This window comes from Rutidosis leptorrhynchoides, chromosome 8, assembly GCF_046630445.1.
Source record: "Rutidosis leptorrhynchoides isolate AG116_Rl617_1_P2 chromosome 8, CSIRO_AGI_Rlap_v1, whole genome shotgun sequence".
Lineage (NCBI taxonomy): Eukaryota > Viridiplantae > Streptophyta > Magnoliopsida > Asterales > Asteraceae > Rutidosis > Rutidosis leptorrhynchoides.
Window position 1 is genome coordinate 98805216 of NC_092340.1, and position 24493 is coordinate 98829708.

Sequence of the window (24493 nt, forward strand, 5' to 3'; positions counted from 1 at the left end):
GATTCTTTCCGGCATCTAAAGCCGTGAGACTTCAAGGAGAAATTGCCACGTTCGTGCAAAAGCCAAATGAAACGTTATATGAGGCTTGGACAAGATTCGGAAGGATGTTGAGAGGATGTCCTCAACACGGTCTAGATACTTTTCAAATAGTACAAATCTTATATAAAGGCGTCGACGTCGCCACACGAAAAGACATCGACACAGCAGCTGGTGGTTCCATTATGAAGAAAACCGCAACTGAAGCTCACAAGATCATTGATAACACAGCCTCCCACTCTCATGAGTGGCACCAGGAAAAAGATATTTTCCATTCATCTAAAGCGGCTAGAGCCGATTCTAGCCATAACTTTGATTCTGTTTTCGCAAAAATAGATGCTTTTGAGAGACGAATGGAAAAGATGACTAAAGATATTCACGCAATACGAATCAGTTGTGAGCAATGCGGAGGACCACACTTAATGAAAGATTGTCACATCGAACAAACAATGGAACAATGTAAGAATGTTTCCTACATGAACCAAAAGCCGGAAAATAATTATCAAAATAATTATCAACCGCCAAGGCCAAACTTCAATCGAAATCAAAACATTCTTTACAATCCAAAAGGACCCGACAATAACTCGTACAACCAACAAGGTCTGAATAACCAACCAACTCAACTTTCAATCAACAAAGACCTGGCTTGTATAAACCACCACAACAAACTGAAGAGAAAAAGTCAAATCTGGAAGAAGTGGTATTTAAGCTAGTTGAATCGCAAACAAAATTTATTGAAACTCAAACCCAAACGAATGAGAGGTTTGATCAGTCATTTAGAACTCAACAAGCTTCCATTTTGAATCTAGAAAAACAAGTAGGTACTCTTGTTAGATTGATGAGTGAAAGGGAACAAGGAAAGCTATCGAGTAATACTGAAGTAAATTCTCGGAATGAGAATGTTAATATGGTGTCAACAAATTCTGAAAAACTAACACCAGAAGATGGGAAGGTTTTAGATGTGAGTAACAATGAAGAAGTTACACCACCACCACCCGAGTATGTAAAGCCAGTGGTGGCACCATACAGACCACATATCCCGTTTCCAAGAAAAGAAGTTGAGTATGAGCAAGTAATAGGAAATAAAGTTTGTGATACTTCTGGAAAGAAGAAGAAGAATAAGAAAGTACAAGAAACAAAACCCGTAAAAGTAAACTCGGTGAAGACATTTCCACCAAAACCTCCACCTAGGGTAGGTGATCCGGGTGAATTTATTGTTCCTTGTCTACTTAGTGATTGTGTCATGTATGATTCACTAGCAGATTTAGGTGCAAGTGTGAGTGTTATGCCTCTTTCATTATATAAGAGATTAGGTGTAGGTGAGTTAACTCCAACGGATATGAGTGTTCGACTCCTTGATCAAACCATTAAGCATCCAGTTGGAATTGCTGACAACCTACCTATTCAAGTAGGTAATTTAACCTTTCTAGTCGAATTTATTGTCATTGACATAAAAGAGGACCCAAACATTCCTCTAATTTTAGGTCGACCATTCTTAGCGTCCACCGTGGCGTTATTTGATGTAAGAAAGGGTAGAATGACACTTAGTAATAATGAGAAATCGATCACATTTATGATTCAAAAGTCTAAATCTCCACCAACCAAAACCGTTGAACCAGCAAAAACGATTGGTAAGAACCATGTTGTTTTACCAACTCCAACGGTAGTGCTTAACAATAATAAAACGCCTAAGTGTGGAGAAAATGAAACAACACCTAATGATGACCAGATAACAAAGAACCCCGTTGTTGATACGAAATTAAATGACCCCGTTATTAACAGTTCAATGAAGAAACTATTTAAATGGGTTTATGATGCTAGAAGTAAGGGGAACTTTAAATTATGTAACCGGTTAGTATCCAATCTGTCGCCTAAAGAAAAATCGAAACTAGTTGAATTTGTGGATATTACGGAAGAAGCTGGTCACTGGCTTAAAGCAAAAGTCACAGATATGCAAGTTGATTATGATCCAAGAGAAATTGACGATGAAGTTAATCACAATTTCGATACCACAACTACCTAAGTGTGGGGAGATTCAAATGATCTAAAAAGAAAATGCTGTCTAGAGTTAGTTGTTCTGTTCTCGTGTAGTTTCGAGAATAGAATCCGATTGGTCTTTTCCACTAGCAGACACTAAAGAACTAGTTTTCTCCCCCCATTCTGAAATATTTTTTGTTTTGTAGGTTTTATATGAAATTAATACGCTTTTCTTAAATTTAAGTTTTGTGTGTTTTTTTTTAAAAATAAAAATTTACTTTATTTCATTAAGTTTAAAAAAAATTGATTTCTAAAATTCGTCGTGAGTTGAACACTAGGTCATAGAACTGAAATTGCTTTACCCAAGGGCGGGGCGACAAATTTTGTTATCATTATTTTTAATTTTATTGATCTAATGTATGCCAAAAATATTATATGAATGTGGGGTAATATACCAAACTTCAAAAATATGTATAAATGTTTGTATTTTATCATATACACAACAGGGTAAAACAACGCACTTTCAAAGACTGTCATTAAGTTCAGCAAAAAGTACTAATTTTGACGACAAGACGCAAAATATCAAATGTGAGATAACAACAATATGTTTGCAAACTGGGTATTTTTAATCATTTTCCTATGCTAATCTCCCTCATAAATTTAAATTTTTACTGATTTCTTGCAAATGAGGGCATTGCAAGATCTCAAGTGTGGGGAAGGGTTATAAATTCTATCGGGTTTACACTTAGTTTAATTGCCAAATTTTGTGAAAATTTGAAAAATTTTCAATTAAATGAACTCAAAATCATGTTTATACATATTTATGAACGATAAAAATAGGTGTTAATACCGAAATTAGTGTTACCTCGGAAAAGACATAAATTGATAAACAACCCAAAACGCTTGAATTCATTTAAAATGGAATAGAGGAGAATAAAAAGGCAAAGAAAAGAATAAATAAAAGCTAAGTATGGGAAGAATTCACCAAGTTCTTTAAAACATATATCACATATTTTTGTACAAGAATTATTGCAGGTACTTTTTGCTTTGGACTAAACTAATCAATTTTACCCGATGTACTGTAATACTTTTGAAAGAAAGATGGATCTACACGATGAATCAATTCCATCATTAAAAGGAAGTAAAGTCTTCCGAAAAGACACGCGCTTCTTGATTTAGGTCAAGAAGTTGTCGTCCAGACCAGCTGTAGGTTGACGAAAAATCTAGAAAAGTCATCTCTAAAATCAGCAGGAAATCCACGGACCTCAACATCAAACAGGGTCGCCTTGTGGTCAGACTTATCCTAACCATGAGAGGATCTGTCTCGTAAAATGGGGAGGGCACCGTGCAAATTAGCTTGATAAGACTAATGAATTAGACCCCCAGAAAGGATAATCTCCTTAAAGATTAAAATTCAGCATTTAAGACTGATATTACTCAATCCTTGAGATTGACCTTAAAGATTGAGAATTATAAACTCATGGAATTCAATGATATCTAAACTCGAGCTTGAACGAGAAAATATTTTGATCAAAATTAAAACAGATTTGTTTTCTGAAAACCTATTTTCAATGCGTTCATTACCATTGAACGTAAAATCCTAGGAATTCACCTGGAATTCATTAGGTCACCTGAACCAAATCGGGTGTCAACTGTAAGAACGGTAGTTGCATAGCATGGTCGAAGACAGGACCTTGTGCCAGACCAGAAAAATTATAGGATGATCTTTACTATTGCTCCTACAAAGGATAGTAATAGCATCCGACACGTTTTAGACCATGAACAAATGCATGTCATTAGACATTGCCTTAACAATTTCTTGTTCATCGCTTTCCTTTACAACCGGACGGTGGTTTACCGAAAGGTAATATACGGGACAAGTAAACTGGACGTGTTGCTTTCCTAATACAAGGTTAGCAAGTAGGTGACATAAAACCGTAAAGTTTTGAGCTAAAATTTTAAAATCCGAAACCCACAAAACCCACAATAACATTTTGCAACACCGGTGAAGGGTTATTCCGGAAAACTTATCTAGGATAAAAACTAGATTGAATTTTCAAAAGATCAAATGTTTTCATAAAGATTCAATTTCTTAACGGATCTAAATTTTTATAGTCATGTGAGACTGTAAACCACATCGTTACTATCATTGTTCATAATCGCCGTATTGAAATCACTGATGTACAAAGTGTGAAGAATAAAGAAGTGATTCAAGTATGTTTTTATTTCAAGACTATATTGCTTGAGGACAAGCAACGCTCAAGTGTGGGAATATTGATAATGCTAAAAACGAACACATATTTCATAGCATTATCCCTCAAGAAAGACAAGATTTTAGTTGCAATTGTTCTAATTTCAAGTAATTATCGTTTAAATAATAAAAGGTGAAGACAAAAGACAGATTCGATGATTTGAAGACGCAAATGACCAAAAAGCTCAAATGTACAAGATACAATCCAAGTGGTTCAATTTATTGATGAGAAATGTCTCAAAATTACAAAAGTACAAGCCACAAAATGCAAAGTACAAGATATTAAATTATACGAAAAAGCGTTCGAAAATCCAGAACCGAGACATGAACCAACTTTCAACGCTCGACGCAACGGAGCTGAAAGTACAAGTCAACTATGCACAAGAATATAATATAATATTTAAATAATTCATAATAAGAATAATAATAAATAATAAAAATTTGTTAATTGAGCATAGTTAAGGGGTCATAAGTGAAAATTTCAATTCAATATTTGCCTATAAAAGCAACGCATTCGGAGGCTTTCAATATAGATTTTTTTTATCAATCTTTTTTTCTCTTTATGTAATATATATTTATAATTATAATTTTAATTAAGATTAATAATAAGTTATGGTTTAGTTGGGTTATTGTAAGAAATGTTTTACGGGTTTTAAGTCGGAACTCTGTCCGTGTAACGCTACTCGAAAATAATCAATGTAAGCTATGTTCTTCCTTTTTAAATTAATGTCTCGTAACTAAGTTATTATTATGCTTATTTAAGTCGAAGTAATCGTGATGTTGGGCTAAATATTAAGACGGGGTTATTGGGCTTTGGACCATAATTAAGGTTTGGGCAAAAGACCGACACTTGTGGAAATTGGACTATTGACTATTAATAGATGGGGGGTATTGTCTAATTGAGTGACAACTCATTGGAGTCTGTCAAACCTATCTTCAAATTAATTAACCTAATAATTAATAATGATTATGGTTGTCCTATTTAGTGATGTTCATATGGAATCTGTTATAATCATTTAATTAATCAATTGGGTTGGGTAATTGATTATTCAATCTGATCAAGTGGATGAATTAATATTCATAAACTAATTAAAACAGGGGTGGATTACATACAGTGATAACTGGTGTAATTATTGACAGAAGTGATAGCTGCGTCACAGTTTAAATCCTTAATTAGTTGGAATATTTGACTTCGGGTATAGGGTAATTTGACGAGGACACTCGCAATTTATATTTATGACCGATAGACTATTATGGACAAAAACCAGATAGACGTATCAGATAAACCAGGACAAAGGACAATTAACCCAGGGTAATAAATTAAAATCAAAACGTCAAACATCATGATTACGAAAGTTTAAATAAGCATAATTCTTTTATTTTATATCTCATCGTACTTTTATTTACTGTCATTTTATTTATTGTCATTTTAATATTGTTATTTATTTTACGCACTTTAATTATTGTCATTTATCTTTATGCTTAAAATATAAAATCGACAAATCAGTCATTAAACGGTAAACCCCCCTTTTATAATATTACTACTTATATAATTATATATATTTTGAAATGTCCCGTTCTTATTGATTAAAAACGTTCCATATTAATTGATTTCGTTGCGAGGTTTTGACCTCTATATGAGACGTTTTTCAAAGACTGCATTCATTTTAAAACAAACCATAACCTTTATTTCATCAATAAAGGTTTAAAAAGCTTTACGTAGATTATCAAATAATGATAATCTAAAATATCCTGTTTACACACGACCATTACATAATGGTTTATAATACAAATATGTTACAACAAAATAAGTTTCTTGAATGCAGTTTTTACACAATATCATACAAGCATGGACTCCAAATCTCGTCCTTATTTAAGTATACGACAGCGGAAGCTCTTAATAATCACCTGAGAATAAACATGCTTAAAACGTCAACAAAAATGTTGGTGAGTTATAGGTTTAACCTATATATATCAAATCATAATAATAGACCACAAGATTTCATATTTCAATACACATCCCATACATAGAGATAAAAATCATTCATATGGTGAACACCTGGTAACCGACATTAACAAGATGCATATATAAGAATATCCCCATCATTCCAGGACACCCTTCGGATATGATATAAATTTCAAAGTACTAAAGCATCCGGTACTTTGGATGGGGCTTGTTGGGCCCGATAGATCTATCTTTAGGATTCGCGTCAATTAGGGTGTCTGTTCCCTAATTCTTAGATTACCAGACTTAATAAAAAGGGGCATATTCGATTTCGATAATTCAACCATAGAATGTAGTTTCACGTACTTGTGTCTATTTTGTAAATCATTTATAAAACCTGCATGTATTCTCATCCCAAAAATATTAGATTTTAAAAGTGGGACTATAACTCACTTTCACAGATTTTTACTTCGTCGGGAAGTAAGACTTGGCCACTGGTTGATTCACGAACCTATAACAATATATACATATATATCAAAGTATGTTTAAAATATATTTACAACACTTTTAATATATTTTGATGTTTTAAGTTTATTAAGTCAGCTGTCCTCGTTAGTAACCTACAACTAGTTGTCCACAGTTAGATGTACAGAAATAAATCGATAAATATTATCTTGAATCAATCCACGACCCAGTGTATACGTATCTCAGTATTGATCACAACTCAAACTATATATATTTTGGAATCAACCTCAACCCTGTATAGCTAACTCCAACATTCACATATAGAGTGTCTATGGTTGTTCCGAAATATATATAGATGTGTCGACATGATAGGTTGAAACATTGTATACGTGTCTATGGTATCTCAAGATTACATAATATACAATACAAGTTGATTAAGTTATGGTTGGAATAGATTTGTTACCAATTTTCACGTAGCTAAAATGAGAAAAATTATCCAATCTTGTTTTACCCATAACTTCTTCATTTTAAATCCGTTTTGAGTGAATCAAATTGCTATGGTTTTATATTGAACTCTATTTTATGAATATAAACAGAAAAGTATAGGTTTATAGTCAGAAAAATAAGATACAAGTCGTTTTTGTAAAGGTAGTCATTTCAGTCGAAAGAACGACGTCTAGATGACCATTTTAGAAAATATACTTCCACTTTGAGTTTAACCATAATTTTTGGATATAGTTTCATGTTCATAATAAAAATCATTTTCTCAGAATAACAACTTTTAAATCAAAGTTTATCATAGTTTTTAATTAACTAACCCAAAACAGCCCGCGGTGTTACTACGACGGCGTAAATCCGGTTTTACGGTATTTTTCGTGTTTTCAGGTTTTAAATCATTAAGTTAGCATATCATATAGATATAGAACATGTGTTTAGTTGATTTTAAAAGTCAAGTTAGAAGGATTAACTTTTGTTTGCGAACAAGTTTAGAATTAACTAAACTATGTTCTAGTGATTACAAGTTTAAACCTTCGAATAAGATAGCTTTATATGTATGAATCGAATGATGTTATGAACATCATTACTACCTTAAGTTCCTTGGATAAACCTACTGAAAAAGAGAAAAATGGATCTAGCTTCAATGGATCCTTGGATGGCTCGAAGTTCTTGAAGCAAAATCATGACACGAAAACAAGTTCAAGTAAGATCATCACTTGAAATAAGATTGTTATAGTTATAGAAATTGAACCAAAGTTTGAATATGATTATTACCTTGTATTAGAATGATAACCTACTGTAAGAAACAAAGATTTCTTGAGGTTGGATGATCACCTTACAAGATTGGAAGTGAGCTAGCAAACTTGAAAGTATTCTTGATTTTATGAAACTAGAACTTTTGGAATTTATGAAGAACACTTAGAACTTGAAGATAGAACTTGAGAGAGATCAATTAGATGAAGAAAATTGAAGAATGAAAGTGTTTGTAGGTGTTTTTGGTCGTTGGTGTATGGATTAGATATAAAGGATATGTAATTTTGTTTTCATGTAAATAAGTCATGAATGATTACTCATATTTTTGTAATTTTATGAGATATTTCATGCTAGTTGCCAAATGATGGTTCCCACATGTGTTAGGTGACTCACATGGGCTGCTAAGAGCTGATAATTGGAGTGTATATACCAATAGTACATACATCTAAAAGTTGTGTATTGTACGAGTACGAATACGGGTGCATACGAGTAGAATTGTTGATGAAACTGAACGAGGATGTAATTGTAAGCATTTTTGTTAAGTAGAAGTATTTTGATAAGTGTCTTGAAGTCTTTCAAAAGTATATGAATACATATTAAAACACTACATGTATATACACTTTAACTGAGTCGTTAAGTCATCGTTAGTCGTTACACGTAAGTGTTGTTTTGAAACCTTTAAGTTAACGATCTTGTTAAATGTTGTTAACCCAATGTTTATAATATCAAAAGAGATTTTAAATTATTATATTATCATGATATTATGATGTACGAATATCTCTTAATATGATATATATACATTAAATGTCGTTACAACGATAATCGTTACATATCTGTCTCGTTTCAAAATCATTAAGTTAGTAGTCTTGTTTTTACATATGTAGTTCATTGTTAATATACTTAATGATATGTTTACTTATCATAATATCATGTTAACTATATATATAACCATATATATGTCATCATATAGTTTTTACAAGTTTTAACGTTCGTGAATCACCGGTCAACTTGGGTGGTCAATTGTCTATATGAAACCTATTTCAATTAATCAAGTCTTAACAAGTTTGATTGCTTAATCATGTTGGAAACATTTAATCATGTAAATATCAATCTCAATTAATATATATAAACATGGAAAAGTTCGGGTCACTACAGTACCTACCCGTTAAATAAATTTTGTCCCGAAATTTTAAGCTGTTGAAGGTGTTGACGAATCTTCTGGAAATAGATGCGGGTATTTATTCTTCATCTGATCTTCACGCTCCCAGGTGAACTCGGGTCCTCTATGAGCATTCCATTGAACCTTAACAATTGGTATCTTGTTTTGCTTAAGTCTTTTAACCTCACGATCCATTATTTCGACGGGTTCTTCGATGAATTGGAGTTTTTCGTTGATTTGGATTTCATCTAACGGAATAGTGAGATCTTCTTTAGCAAAACATTTCTTCAAATTCGAGATGTGGAAAGTGTTATGTACAGCCGCGAGTTGTTGAGGTAACTCAAGTCGGTAAGCTACTGGTCCGACACGATCAATAATCTTGAATGGTCCAATATACCTTGGATTTAATTTCCCTCGTTTACCAAATCGAACAACGCCTTTCCAAGGTGCAACTTTAAGCATGACCATCTCTCCAATTTCAAATTCTATATCTTTTCTTTTAATGTCAGCGTAGCTCTTTTGTCGACTTTGGGCGGTTTTCAACCGTTGTTGAATTTGGATGATCTTCTCGGTAGTTTCTTGTATAATCTCCGGACCAGTAATCTGTCTATCCCCCACTTCACTCCAACAAATCGGAGACCTGCACTTTTTACCATAAAGTGCTTCAAACGGCGCCATCTCAATGCTTGAATGGTAGCTGTTGTTGTAGGAAAATTCTGCTAATGGTAGATGTCGATCCCAACTGTTTCCGAAATCAATAACACATGCTCGTAGCATGTCTTCAAGCGTTTGTATCGTCCTTTCGCTCTGCCCATCAGTTTGTGGATGATAGGCAGTACTCATGTCTAGACGAGTTCCTAATGCTTGCTGTAATGTCTGCCAGAATCTTGAAATAAATCTGCCATCCCTATCAGAGATAATAGAGATTGGTATTCCATGTCTGGAGATGACTTCCTTCAAATACAGTCGTGCTAACTTCTCCATCTTGTCATCTTCTCTTATTGACAGGAAGTGTGCTGATTTGGTGAGACGATCAACTATTACCCAAATAGTATCAAAACCACTTGCGGTCCTTGGCAATTTAGTGATGAAATCCATGGTAATGTTTTCCCATTTCCATTCCGGGATTTCGGGTTGTTGAAGTAGACCTGATGGTTTCTGATGCTCAGCTTTGACCTTAGAACACGTCAAACATTCTCCTACGTATTTAGCAACATCGGCTTTCATGCCCGGCCACCAAAAATGTTTCTTGAGATCCTTGTACATCTTCCCCATTCCAGGATGTATTGAGTATCTAGTTTTATGAGCTTCTCTAAGTACCATTTCTCTCATATCTCCAAATTTTGGTACCCAAATCCTTTCAGCCCTATACCGGGTTCCGTCTTCCTGAATATTAAGATGCTTCTCCGATCCTTTGGGTATTTCATCCTTTAAATTTCCCACTTTTAAAACTCCTTGTTGCGCCTCCTTTATTTGAGTAGTAAGGTTATTATGAATCATTATATTCATAGATTTTACTCGAATGGGTTCTCTGTCCTTCCTGCTCAAGGCATCGGCTACCACATTTGCCTTCCCCGGGTGGTAACGAATCTCAAAGTCGTAATCATTCAACAATTCAATCCACCTACGCTGCCTCATATTCAGTTGTTTCTGATTAAATATGTGTTGAAGACTTTTGTGGTCGGTATATATAATACTTTTGACCCCATATAAGTAGTGCCTCCAAGTCTTTAATGCAAAAACAACCGCTCCTAATTCCAAATCATGCGTCGTATAATTTTGTTCGTGAATCTTCAATTGTCTAGACGCATAAGCAATCACCTTCGTTCGTTGCATTAATACACAACCGAGACCTTGCTTTGATGCGTCACAATAAATCACAAAATCATCATTCCCTTCAGGCAATGACAATATAGGTGCCGTAGTTAGCTTTTTCTTCAATAACTGAAACGCTTTCTCTTGTTCATCATTCCATTCAAATTTCTTCCCTTTATGCGTTAATGCAGTCAAGGGTTTTGCTATTCTGGAAAAATCTTGGATGAACCTTCTGTAGTAACCAGCTAGTCCTAAAAACTGGCGTATGTGTTTCGGAGTTTTCGGGGTTTCCCACTTTTCAACAGTTTCTATCTTTGTCGGATCCACCTTAATACCTTCTTTGTTCACTATGTGACCGAGGAATTGAACTTCTTCCAACCAAAATGCACACTTTGAAAACTTAGCGTACAATTCTTCCTTCCTCAATACTTCTAACACCTTTCTCAAATGTTCACCGTGTTCTTGGTCATTCTTTGAGTAAATAAGTATGTCATCAATGAAAACAATGACAAACTTGTCAAGGTATGGTCCACACACTCGGTTCATAAGGTCCATGAACACAGCTGGTGCATTAGTTAAACCAAACGGCATGACCATAAACTCATAATGACCGTAACGTGTTCTGAAAGCAGTCTTTGGAATATCATCTTCTTTCACCCGCATTTGATGATACCCGGAACGTAAGTCAATCTTTGAATAAACAGAACAGCCTTGTAGTTGATCAAATAAGTCGTCGATTCTCGGTAGTGGGTAGCGGTTCTTGATGGTAAGTTTGTTCAACTCTCGGTAGTCGATACACAACCTGAATGTACCATCTTTCTTCTTGACAAACAAAACAGGAGCTCCCCACGGTGATTTTCTTGGTCGAATGAAACCACGCTCTAAAAGTTCTTGTAATTGGCTTTGTAGTTCTTTCATCTCGCTGGGTGCGAGTCTGTAAGGAGCACGAGCTATTGGTGCAGCTCCTGGTACAAGATCTATTTGAAATTCAACGGATCGATGTGGGGGTAATCCCGGTAATTCTTTCGGAAATACATCGGGAAATTCTTTTGTGACGGGAACATCATTGATGCTCTTTTCTTCAGTTTGTACTTTCTCGACGTGTGCTAGAATAGCATAGCAACCTTTTCTTATTAGTTTTTGTGCCTTCAAATTACTAATAAGATGTAGCTTCGTGTTGCCCTTTTCTCCGTACACCATTAAGGGTTTTCCTTTTTCTCGTATAATGCGAATTGCATTTTTGTAACAAACGATCTCTGCTTTCACTTCTTTTAACCAGTCCATACCGATTATCACATCAAAACTCCCTAACTCTACTGGTATCAAATCAATCTTAAATGTTTCGCTAACCAGTTTAATTTCTCGATTCCGACATATATTATCTGCTGAAATTAATTTACCATTTGCTAATTCGAGTAAAAATTTACTATCCAAAGGCGTCAATGGACAACTTAATTTAGCACAAAAATCTCTACTCATATAGCTTCTATCCGCACCCGAATCAAATAAAACGTAAGCAGATTTATTGTCAATAAGAAACGTACCCGTAACAAGCTCCGGGTCTTCTTGTGCCTCTGCCGCATTAATATTGAAAACTCTTCCGCGGCCTTGTCCATTCGTGTTCTCCTGGTTCGGGCAATTTCTAATAATGTGGCCCGGTTTTCCACATTTATAACAAACTACATTGGCATAACTTGCTCCGACACTACTTGCTCCGCCATTACTCGTTCCGACACCATTTGTTCCTTTCGTTCTATTAACCCCTGGTCCGTAGACCTCACACTTCGCCGCGCTATGACCATTTCTTTTACACTTGTTGCAAAATTTGGTGCAGAACCCCGAGTGATTCTTTTCACACCTTTGGCATAGCTGCTTCTGATTATTGTTGTTGTTGTTGTTGTTGTTGCGGTTATTATTGTTGTTGGGATGATTGTTGTAGTTGTTGTTATTGTTGTTGTTGTTGTTGTTGTTGTTGTTGGGCCGTTTGTTGTAGTTGCAATTGATGTTGCGATTGTTGGGATAATTGTTGCGATTATTGTTGTAATTGCTGTTGTTGTTGTATTGGTGATTCTTATCACCGTTTTCCTCCCACTTTCTTTTGACTTGCTTCACATTGGCCTCTTCAGCAGTCTGTTCTTTAATTCTTTCTTCAATCTGGTTCACTAGTTTGTGAGCCATTCTACATGCCTGTTGTATGGAGGCGGGCTCGTGTGAACTTATATCTTCTTGGATTCTTTCCGGTAATCCTTTCACAAACGCGTCGATCTTCTCTTCCTCATCTTCGAATGCTCCCGGACACAATAGGCACAATTCTGTGAATCGTCTTTCGTACGTGGTAATATCAAATCCTTGGGTTCGTAACCCTCTAAGTTCTGTCTTGAGCTTATTGACCTCGGTTCTGGGACGGTACTTCTCGTTCATCAAGTGCTTAAATGCTGACCACGGTAGTGCGTAAGCATCATCTTGTCCCACTTGCTCTAGATAGGTATTCCACCATGTCAACGCAGAACCTGTGAAGGTATGCGTAGCATACTTCACTTTGTCCTCTTCAGTACACTTACTTATGGCAAACACCGATTCGACCTTCTCGGTCCACCGTTTCAATCCGATCGGTCCTTCGGTTCCATCAAATTCCAAAGGTTTGCAGGCAGTGAATTCTTTGTAGGTACATCCTACACGATTTCCTGTACTGCTAGATCCAAGGTTATTGTTGGTATGTAGCGCAGCCTGTACTGCGGCTATGTTTGAATCTAGAAAAGTACGGAATTCCTCTTCATTCATATTCATGGTGTGTCGAGTAGTCGGTGCCATTTCCTTCAAAATAGTCAAATGGAACAAGTTAATCATACAGAATATTAAAAGTAGTTAATAGTATTTCGTAGCATAATATGAACTTATTTATAAAAGCTTTTTCTTCATATTAGCGTTTTATAAGTTTAAATTCGGGTAGTACCTACCCGTTAAGTTCATACTTAGTAGCTAATATACAATTCAACTACTACAATTCTATATGAAAAACTGATTATAATAATATTTCGCGTTCAAACTTTTATATAATATTTTACAAACTTACAATACCGCTTATTTTACATAAAGCATGAAATATAGCACACAATAACTTTGATACAAGATAGTTGTGAAGATAATTCTAGCTAGTACACAAGTCGTTCAGCAAAGGCAATAAAGACACGTAATTCATACGTCCAGAAACAAGTCATGCATTCTGGTTTTACTAGGATTACTTCCCATCCTTGGTCTTGTGGAACATAACCGTTATGGCCGTTGATAAGACAGCGTGTTGTAACGTCGTCAAAGGGACGAGGGTTACATAATGTCCAACAGTCCCGTAACAATCTAAAAACCTCATTTCTTACCCCAATTACCGACTCCGTCACTTGTGGAAACGTTTTGTTTAATAGTTGTAGCCCGATGTTCTTGTTCTCACTTTGGTTAGAAGCGAACATTACTAATCCGTAAGCATAACATGCTTCTTTATGTTGCATGTTAGCCGCTTTTTCTAAATCACGAAGTCCAATATTCGGATATATTGAGTCAAAATAATTTCTTAACCCGTTGCGTAAAATAGCATTTGGGTTCCCCGCAATATATGCGTCAAAGTAAACACATCGTAACTTATAGGTTTCCCAATGTGATATCCCCCATCTTTCAAACGAAAGTCTCTTATAAACCAAGACATTCTTGGAACGTTCTTCGAATGTCTTACAAACTGATCTCGCCTTAAATAGTTGTGCCGAGGAATTCTGACCGACTCTAGACAAGATTTCATCAATCATGTCTCCGTGTAGGTCTCTTAAAATATTGGGTTGTCTATCCATTTTGTGTTTTTAAACTGTAAAATAGACAAGAGTTAGATTCATAAAAAAAATACTTATTAATATAAGCAATTTTTACATATATCATAAAGCATAAGCACACTATATTACATATATTACACCACACGAATACAACTATCTTATTCCGACTAGCTCGTTTCTTCTTCTTCGGTTTTGGTTCGTTTTGCCAGGTTTCTAGGGATATATGATGTTCCCCTAATACGAGCCGTAATTTTCCACATTGGTTTAGAAAAACCTGGTGGTTTAGAGGTTCCCGGGTCATTGTTACAACTTAAGGACTTCGGGGGTTGACGATACATATAAAGTTCATCGGGGTTGGAATTAGATTTCTCTATTTTTATGCCCTTTCCCTTATTATTTTCTTTTGCCTTTTTAAATTCAGTTGGGGTAATTTCTATAACATCATCAGAATTCTCGTCGGAATCCGATTCATCGGAGAATTGGTAATCCTCCCAATATTTTGCTTCCTTGGCGGAAACACCATTGACCATAATTAACCTTGGTCGGTTGGTTGAGGATTTTCTTTTACTTAACCGTTTTATTATTTCCCCTACCGGTTCTATTTCTTCATCCGGTTCCTCCTCTTCCGGTTCTGATTCTTCTTCCGGTTCTGATTCTTCTTCCGGTTCCGACTCTTCTTCCGGTTCCTCTTCGGGAACTTGTGAATCAGTCCACGAATCATTCCAATTTACATTTGACTCTTCATTATTATTAGGTGAGTCAATGGGACTTGTTCTAGAGGTAGACATCTATCACATAATATCAAACGCGTTAAGAGATTAATATATCACATAATATTCACATGTTAAAAATATATAGTTTCCAACAAAATTTGTTAAGCAATTATTTTTCAAGTAAACACGGTCGAAGTCCAGACTCACTAATGCATCCTAACAAACTCGATAAGACACACTAATGCAAAATTCTGGTTCTCTAAGACCAACGCTCGGATACCAACTGAAATGTCCCGTTCTTATTGAATAAAAACGTTCCATATTAATTGATTTCGTTGCGAGGTTTTGACCTCTATATGAGACGTTTTTCAAAGACTGCATTCATTTTAAAACAAACCATAACCTTTATTTCATCAATAAAGGTTTAAAAAGCTTTACGTAGATTATCAAATAATGATAATCTAAAATATCCTGTTTACACACGACCATTACATAATGGTTTATAATACAAATATGTTACAACAAAATAAGTTTCTTGAATGCAGTTTTTACACAATATCATACAAGCATGGACTCCAAATCTCGTCCTTATTTAAGTATACGACAGCGGAAGCTCTTAATAATCACCTGAGAATAAACATGCTTAAAACGTCAACAAAAATGTTGGTGAGTTATAGGTTTAACCTATATATATCAAATCATAATAATAGACCACAAGATTTCATATTTCAATACACATTCCATACATAGAGATAAAAATCATTCATATGGTGAACACCTGGTAACCGACATTAACAAGATGCATATATAAGAATATCCCCATCATTCCGGGACACCCTTCGGATATGATATAAATTTTGAAGTACTAAAGCATCCGGTACTTTGGATGGGGCTTGTTGGGCCCGATAGATCTATCTTTAGGATTCGCGTCAATTAGGGTGTCTGTTCCCTAATTCTTAGATTACCAGACTTAATAAAAAGGGGCATATTCGATTTCGATAATTCAACCATAGAATGTAGTTTCACGTACTTGTGTCTATTTTGTAAATCATTTATAAAACCTGCATGTATTCTCATCCCAAAAATATTAGATTTTAAAAGTGGGACTATAACTCACTTTCACAGATTTTTACTTCGTCGGGAAGTAAGACTTGGCCACTGGTTGATTTACGAACCTATAACAATATATACATATATATCAAAGTATGTTTAAAATATATTTACAACACTTTTAATATATTTTGATGTTTTAAGTTTATTAAGTCAGCTGTCCTCGTTAGTAACCTACAACTAGTTGTCCACAGTTAGATGTACAGAAATAAATCGATAAATATTATCTTGAATCAATCCACGACCCAGTGTATACGTATCTCAGTATTGATCACAACTCAAACTATATATATTTTGGAATCAACCTCAACCCTGTATAGCTAACTCCAACATTCACATATAGAGTGTCTATGGTTGTTCCGAAATATATATAGATGTGTCGACATGATAGGTCGAAACATTGTATACGTGTCTATGGTATCTCAAGATTACATAATATACAATACAAGTTGATTAAGTTATGGTTGGAATAGATTTGTTACCAATTTTCACGTAGCTAAAATGAGAAAAATTATCCAATCTTGTTTTACCCATAACTTCTTCATTTTAAATCCGTTTTGAGTGAATCAAATTGCTATGGTTTCATATTGAACTCTATTTTATGAATCTAAATAGAAAAGTATAGGTTTATAGTTGGAAAAATAAGATACAGGTCATTTTTGTAAAGGTAGTCATTTCAGTTGAAAGAACGACGACTAGATGACCATTTTAGAAAATATACTTCCACTTTGAGTTTAACCATAATTTTTGGATATAGTTTCATGTTCATAATAAAAATCATTTTCTCAGAATAACAACTTTTAAATCAAAGTTTATCATAGTTTTTAATTAACTAACCCAAAACAGCCCGCGGTGTTACTACGACGGCGTAAATCCGGTTTTACGGTATTTTTCGTGTTTTCAGGTTTTAAATCATTAAGTTAGCATATCATATAGATATAGAACATGTGTTTAGTTGATTTTAAAAGTCAAGTTAGAAGGATTAACTTTTGTTTGCGAACAAGTTTAGAATTAACTAAACTATGTTCTATTGATTACAAGTTTAAACCTTCGAATAAGATAGCTTTATATGTATGAATCGAATGATGTTATGAACATCATTACTACCTTAAGTTCCTTGGATAAACCTACTAGAAAATAGAAAAATGGATCTAGCTTCAATGGATCCTTGGATGGCTCGAAGTTCTTGAAGCAAAATCATGACACGAAAACAAGTTCAAGTAAGATCATCACTTGAAATAAGATTGTTATAGTTATAGAAATTGAACCAAAGTTTGAATATGATTATTACCTTGTATTAGAATGATAACCTACTGTAAGAAACAAAGATTTCTTGAGGTTGGATGATCACCTTACAAGATTGGAAGTGAGCTAGCAAACTTGAAAGTATTCTTGATTTTATGAAACTAGAACTTTTGGAATTTATGAAGAACACTTAGAACTTGAAGATAGAACTTGAGAGAGATCAATTAGATGAAGAAAATTGAAGAATGAAAGTGTTTGTAGGTGTTTTTGGTCGTTGGTGTATGGATTAGATATAAAGGATATGTAATTTTGTTTTCATGTAAATAAGTCATGAATGATTACTCATATTTTTGTAATTTTATGAGATATTTCATGCTAGTTGCCAAATGATGGTTCCCACATGTGTTAGGTGACTCACATGGGCTGCTAAGAGCTGATCATTGGAGTGTATATACCAATAGTACATACATCTAAAAGTTGTGTATTGTACGAGTACGAATACGGGTGTATACGAGTAGAATTGTTGATGAAACTGAATGAGGATGTAATTGTAAGCATTTTTGTTAAGTAGAAGTATTTTGATAAGTGTCTTGAAGTCTTTCAAAAGTGTATGAATACATATTAAAACACTACATGTATATACACTTTAACTGAGTCGTTAAGTCATCGTTAGTCGTTACATGTAAGTGTTGTTTTAAAACCTTTAAGTTAACGATCTTGTTAAATGTTGTTAACCCAATGTTTATAATATCAAAAGAGATTTTAAATTATTATATTATCATGATATTATGATGTACGAATATCTCTTAATATGATATATATACATTAAATGTCGTTACAACGATAATCGTTACATATCTGTCTCGTTTCAAAATTATTAAGTTAGTAGTCTTGTTTTTACATATGTAGTTCATTGTTAATATACTTAATGATATGTTTACTTATCATAATATCATGTAACTATATATATAACCATATATATGTCATCATATAGTTTTTACAAGTTTTAACGTTCGTGAATCACCGGTCAACTTGGGTGGTCAATTGTCTATATGAAACCTATTTCAATTAATCAAGTCTTAACAAGTTTGATTGCTTAATCATGTTGGAAACATTTAATCATGTAAATATCAATCTCAATTAATATATATAAACATGGAAAAGTTCGGGTCACTACATATTTTATATAAATATAGTTGTTAAAAATATAGTACGTAATCACTAGCTCCCTGTGGAGCGAACCGGACTTACTAAAAACTACACTACTCTACGATTAGGTACACTGCCTATAAGTGTTGTAGCAAGGTTTAGGTATAATCCATCCGTAAATAAATAATAAAACTTGTGTAATATTTCATCGTATTTCGTAGTAAAATATAATAGTATTTCGTACACCACCTCTCACATCATCACTAACATTAACTACAAATGTGCTAGTGATTTACTAAGCCTTTAAGACCCATTTACACACTTTAACATTTCAAAACCCTAGGTTAGTCATCTTTTGGGTCTTCATGACCCAAACTTACCCAAAACCCCCAAATCACTATCAAATGGGTTTTATGTGCAACACTAACCCAAACCCTAACCCTTAAACTAATTAAAGTAAAGAAATCAAGGTTAAGACTTACCAACACAATCAAAACGTAGCTAGTAAGGAGATGAACAACTTTAGAACTCGCACCAAGACCCGATTCGACCTTCTTCTCCCTTGATTTGAGCTCTCTTACTCTAGAATCTTACTCTCTCTCTAGATTTTAATGGAAGGAGATAAGGTAGTTGAAAGTGGAGTGAATGAGGCTCCACCAACTAATCTTGGGCCTTTAAGTCGTTCCCCAAGTGAAATTACCAAAATACCCACTTTAAAATATCTAAAAACACAAAGCTGGCTGATCAGGCCATCTGGACGGCGTCCAGCCCTTCGAAATGGGATGATGTCCCATCATTTTGGACGGCGTCCAAAATTGCTGAGAAATCAGGATCTTACACATCACTCTTAGATTCTTACATTTTTCAAAGCTGTACTTTGAATTCAAAACGGTGTTAGAACATCATATTTATTCATAAGACCCAGAAGGATATTCGAATCATTCAAGATTCATGACGATTGCATTATACGGATATTAATAATAACAATCTGTGTTCAAACCTTTCAAAATTCTTGAAAACACCTCAATTAAGAAACAATCGAGATGATGATCCAACCACACGTTATCCACAGTTATGCACCTAGAAAACTCTCACCTAAGTAAAAGTTTAACACATATTCATGTTAAATATTTTGACATTTATTAGCAAAAACAACTTTGCGATTCCTTTTCAAAATAGCCAATTTTGTCACAGCTTCAGCAAGTCAACTTCGACTTTTTATTCGAAGTAGCCTTATTATACCCTGTAATATATATGATTACCCTTTTGTTACCGGAGAACCTTTTATATTCCAAGACATTATTAGCAGATGCACCAGCAACTCATTACCCCTTTGGCGGAATCAGCAATCAGTATTTTGAAATCTCGCTGCGTTTCTACTTCAGCAGTTATATATACAACGTCTACCTCCAAGACTTACATATTTCAAATGTGAAGTTTCTGAAAAACACCTTGAACTGTGAACTAGTTCACGAAATGCTAGTGAAGTAGCAAAAACTGTAAACGATCTTAACGGTAAAAAGTTTGATGATAAATAATAGTATGTTGGCAAAGCTCAGAAAAAGAGAAGGTTTGGTACTGAAAAACGGATTGAGCAAAGTATGAAGAAAGCTGTGGACAAATCACAAGGACGAAACCTACCTTCAAAGAATCCAAATGATTCAGTATCTGCTAAAGTCATTAACTAATACCTTGCTTCTGAATCTAAACCCTTGCGGGCAATATTCTTCATCATCCTCTGATATAAGAAATTCTAAGATATCATCGTATCTTTCATTATAAATATCCCCCATATTTCTAGAAATATTTCCATAATCATTCTTATCGGAAATCAATTTTCTCCTTGCGATATCTGTGTTACATCATAAAAGATACTATTTTAGTTTCTAAATTCTGAAACCTTCGAGTTTAAAATATGAATATTTTTGAAGTGGTGTTGGGAACTGAAGCATGAGTTAGTATAACATAATGACACTTGATCAACGTGATTATATTACAGTAATTCATGCTAAGTTTCTAAATGGAACGTGATGATTCACAGATCATAACATCATCATGTGCCATGTTACACGACTCTTGTATTCTACTTAATTTCTAAAAATGTCAAGAAAATATTTCTTGATGATTTGGTCTTTTTCAGGGTATTCTGGTAATTTGACAAATCAAGATCGTGCCATTACGATTTCCTTCTTAGAACATTAACAAAGTTCATTCTGAAATTCGTACCTGCGAATTCTGGACCATTACAAGCGGTGTTTAAACGCAAGAAGAGGAAACGAAAGAATAAAGGTCCGAAATAGAAATTGGGGATAAATTGCAGCAAATAAAAGAGAGCATTAACTGTGGATAACAATGATTATAGAAGACAGGACTTCGAAATATAAGGGAAGATATAAAGCTCAATAACAACCCATAAATTACAAACCGTATATATCAATACATATAGTGATATAAAGAGACCGGAGAACTAAAAATACTATAAAACCAAGAGTATAATAGAAGTAAATAGATTCTTCCGGTGGTAGATGAAAAAGAAGAATGACAGAGATGAAAGTTAAGAGTATATCCAGGATCAGTACTGGATGAAGCGTACTGATGAATGCTTTAAAATATGAGTTGAGGGAGAAAGAATAGAAAGTGTGAGTTGTAAGGAAATGAAGGAGGTGGATTTATAGTGAAATATCAGACAGAGAAATCAAGATGGATTCTCGCATTAATACGAAGAGGATCATAATATCCTTAATCATCGAAGAATCAAATCCAATATAGATTACAAATATTTTCTTTAACCCGGAGATCAACCGTGATGACGTCAAAAGATATGACGAATCACTATTATCTTATTTCATTCATTTACAATAACTTCACTCATACGCTTCGGGTAATCGAATTATTTTATCCATACTTCTTAAATGTGATAAGACTCTATAATCGTCATAATAACATTCTCATTGTTAGCTATGACGACCCCTATCAAATTTCGGGGACAAAATTTCTTTAACGGGTAGGTACTGTGACGACCCGAAAATTTCTGACCAAATTTAAACTTTGATCTTTATATGTTTCCGATACGATAAGCAATGTTTGTTAAGTTAAATCTCAGGAAATTTAAACTATGTTCATACATTCATTTAACCTCGACCAAATTCCAACGATTCACGAACCATTATATGAGCGGATATGATTATATATGTATATGTATATATATATATATATATATATATATATATATATATATATATATATATATATATATATATATATATATATATATATATATATATTATGACTTAGAAATATTAACAAAGTATTATGACTTAGAAATATTAACAAAGTATTAAACGTAATATATATATTATGACTTAGAAATATTAACAAAGTATTAAACGTATAATATTTTACATGAACGTATTTGTTTCAATATGATTAATGATGGAGTTAGAAGATAATATCCAATGATTGAATTATCAGATACATTGAATTATGATTATGAGTCTCTGTTGAGATGTCCACTTTGATTTAGGAAACCTTTCCTTTTTAACGGTATTCGGAATAATTAGTGACCTACGAGAAAGAACAAATATGTCAATTAACGATAGTTGGACAAGGGTTAGTAGAAATTCCTACTTAACTTTCAATACATGACCTACAATAATTGCCCCGTGACTTTGATAAGATAAAATTAATTAACCTACATATTATGTATTGTGAAAGTGAAATTAGGGAATATAGGAAAATTAGAAAATAGATATTGACAAGTTAAATAGATCGACATTTTACATTAAGATGATTCCTTACGTTTGATTTTCCTTTAGACTTAATCCTACGAGTCATGATTAAACTAGAAGTTAAAACCTTGAAACCTGATATGATTCATATATGATTTTACGTTCATAAACGAAAACGTCTTCTCGATATAATAGACTTTTTAAGAACGTCTTATGACATAACAACTTCTACTATTATAACCTTTGTAATAAAATGATTTGGAATATAAAGTAATTGGAATATTAAAATATCTTTGTAAACATTTTTATATAAATAAAGTATATCAATTTTGAACTTTAAAAATACAAATGTTACGAAATAATATTTCTTATTATTTAAGTGATTTCAAGATATATAAATTTGGATATTATTAATTTTGAAAAACTATATATTATATATTGTCCCAAATTTATATTTCAAAATGAAAATATAAAAATATATATAACTTAGTCATAAAACGTCCTGATTTAAAATAATATATTTTGATAAACAACGTGTCACTGATTTATAGAAGCAAATAACCACAATGTTCAATTTTATAAGTTACATTTTTTTAAAGGTAATTTATTGATGAGTAAGTCAAATTATTAATAAGGGTACACGTCGCGTAACGTAAAAGGCTAGTTTTCTAAACGTACGAAAGTGCGTTCGAAAAACCGAAAGTGGTACATGAGTCGAGTGACAACGTACGAGTCATTTGAACAAAAATTACATTTTTACTATGCACATAAATATAATATAATATTTAATTAATTCTAAAGATTTAATATTTTATATATTAATTAATATTATTTATGTTAACAAATGAGATCTTAAACGAAGTTGAGTGTCAGCAGGCTTTTTGTTTAGTGCATATGAGCTGGTAACAAGACCTCATGTGATCGCATGAGGCCTCCCTGACTTTCTCATGCGATCGCATGAGAGAGTTAGGTGGGTAACATCTATTTAAGTCGAATGAAATTCGGGTTCTGGTAACTCATTTCATCACACACCTTCCCAGAAACATAAATATTTATATATATATATATATATATATATATATATATATATATATATATATATATATATATATATATATATATATATATTATTAATATTAAGTTTATTAATATTAATCTTATTAGTATTAGTATTTTAAGTAGCATTATTATTAGTAATATACATAAAATATTACGACGAGGTCATGAGCGAGTTATTTCAAAACGGCTTTTAAGAGCGAGATAGAGCTAAGGAAATTATGGGTTATAGCTATGGAGGTTATGGGTATGATTCGGGGGTATGCTCGTGAGATTAAATTAGTGTTTATCATCTCCGTTGCATCTACGTACCTTTCCTGCAATATTGAATCTCAATATTGATATGTGAGTACTCATAATTTAATTTTTATATACTAATAATGTATCCCTGACTAGTGCTCGAGTATATAGGATTATGCATGCTTGTACTTTTGATATTGCCATTAGATAGGTTATGTTGAATCCTGAATTAGTTACATATGCGGTTGAGATAAGGTATAAGATATGCATGTCGTTGGAAAGCTAGCAAAAAATTAAGAACTTTTTATTTAGATATTGAATGGTTTCGATGAATGGAATTGAAGTTATGGTCAATTGAATCTTTGTATTATTATTGAAAATGATTATTATTATCGTCGTTATAATTTTTATCTAATTATTATTATTATTATTATTATTATTATTATTATTATTATTATTATTATTATCATTATCAATAAAAAGTATTATCATTAAAAATTGTTATTTTTATTATTATTACTATCGTTATTATCGTTAA